The following is a 2604-nucleotide window of genomic DNA, read 5'->3' on the forward strand; positions in this document are numbered from 1 at the left end:
TATTGTACATCCTTAGCCTCGATAATTCATACTGTACATCCATAGCCTCAAAGATTTACACTGAACTTCTATACCCACGAAGATTTATACTGTACATCCATACCCTCGAAGATTCATACTGTTCATCCATACCCTCGAAGATTCATACTGTACACCCATACCCTCGAAGATTCATACTGTACATCCATAGCCTCGAAGATTCATACTGTACATCCATAGCCTCGAAGATTCATACTGTACATCCATAACCTCGAAGATTTATACTGAACATCCATAGCCACAAAGATTCATACTGTACATCCATACCCTCGAAGATTCATACTGTACATCCATACCCTCGAAGATTCATGCTGTACATATATTCCATCGCAGATTCATACTGTACATCCATACCCTCGGAGATTCATACTGTGCATCCATACCCACGAAGATTCATACTGTACATCCATAGCATTGAAGATTCATACTGTACATCTATTCCATCGCAGATTCATACTGTACATCCATACCTACGAAGATTCATACTGTACTTCATACCCTCGAAGATTCATACTGTACATCCATACCCTCGAAGATTTATACTGTACATACATAGCCTCGAAGATTTGTACTGTACATCCATACAATCGAAGATTCATACTGTACATCCATACCTTCGAAGATTCATACTGTACATCTATTCCATCGCAGATTCATACTGTACATCCATAGCATCGAAGATTCATACTGTGCATCAATACCCACGAAGATTCATACTGTACATCTATACACACGAAGATTCATACTGTACATCCATACCCTCGGAGATTCATACTGTACATCCATACCCTCGGAGATTCATACTGTACTTCATACCCTCGAAGATTCATACGGTACATCCATACCCACGAAGATTCATACTGTACATCCATACCCTCGAAGATTTATACTGTACATCCATACCCTCGAAGATACATACTGTACATCCATAGCATCGAAGATTCATACTGTACATCCATAGCCTCGAAGATTCATACTGTACATCTATTCCATCACAGATTCATACTGTACATCCATAGCATCGAAGATTCATACTGTACATCCATACCATCGGAGATTCATACTGTACATCCATACCCTCGGAGATTCATACTGTACTTCATACCCTCGAAGATTCATACTGTACATTAATACCCACGAAGATGTATACTGTACATCCATATCCACGAAGATTCATCCTGTACATCCATACCCTCGAAGATTCATACTGTACATCCATACACACGAAGATTCATACTGTACATCAATACCCACGAAGATGTATACTGTATATCCATACCCTCGTAGATTCATACTGTTCATCCATACCCTTGAAAATTCATACTGTACATCCATACCCTCGAATATTCATACTGTACATCCATACCCTCGAAGATTCATACTGTACATCCATACATGCGAAGATTCATACTGTACATCCATACCCACAAAGATCCATACTGTACATCCATACCCTCGTAGATTCATACTGTTCATCCATACCCTTGAAAATTCATACTGTACATCCATACCCTCGAATATTCATACTGTACATCCATACCCTCGAAGATTCATATTGTACATCCATACCCTCGAAGATTCATACTGTACATCCATACACACGAAGATTCATACTGTACATCCATACCCTCGTATATTCATACTGTACATCCATACCCTCGTATATTCATACTGTACATCCATACTCTCGTATATTCATACTGTACATCCATAGCCTCGAAGATTCATACTGTACATCCATACCCTCGAAGATTCATATTGTACATCCATACCCTCGAAGATTCATACTGTACATCCATACACACGAAGATTCATACTGTACATCAATACCCACGAAGATGTATACTGTATATCCATACCCTCATAGATTCATACTGTTCATCCATACCCTTGAAAATTCATACTGTACATCCATACCCTCGAATATTCATACTGTACATCCATACCCTCGAAGATTCATACTGTACATCCATACATGCGAAGATTCATACTGTACATCCATACCCACAAAGATCCATACTGTACATCCATACCCTCGTAGATTCATACTGTTCATCCATACCCTTGAAAATTCATACTGTACATCCATACATGCGAAGATTCATACTGTACATCCATACCCACAAAGATCCATACTGTACATCCATACCCTCGTAGATTCATACTGTTCATCCATACCCTTGAAAATTCATACTGTACATCCATACCCTCGAATATTCATACTGTACATCCATACCCTCGAAGATTCATATTGTACATCCATACCCTCGAAGATTCATACTGTACATCCATACACACGAAGATTCATACTGTACATCCATACCCTCGTATATTCATACTGTACATCCATACCCTCGTATATTCATACTGTACATCCATACTCTCGTATATTCATACTGTACATCCATAGCCTCGAAGATTCATACTGTACATCCATACCCTCGAAGATTCATACTGTACATCCATACCCTCGTATATTCGTACTGTACATCCATACCCACAAAGATTCATACTGTACATCCATAGCCTCGAGGATTCGTTTATTCATAAACAAAACAACTCATC

The sequence above is a fragment of the Mya arenaria genome, chromosome 5 (assembly GCF_026914265.1).
Source record: "Mya arenaria isolate MELC-2E11 chromosome 5, ASM2691426v1".
Taxonomy (NCBI): Eukaryota; Metazoa; Mollusca; class Bivalvia; order Myida; family Myidae; genus Mya; species Mya arenaria.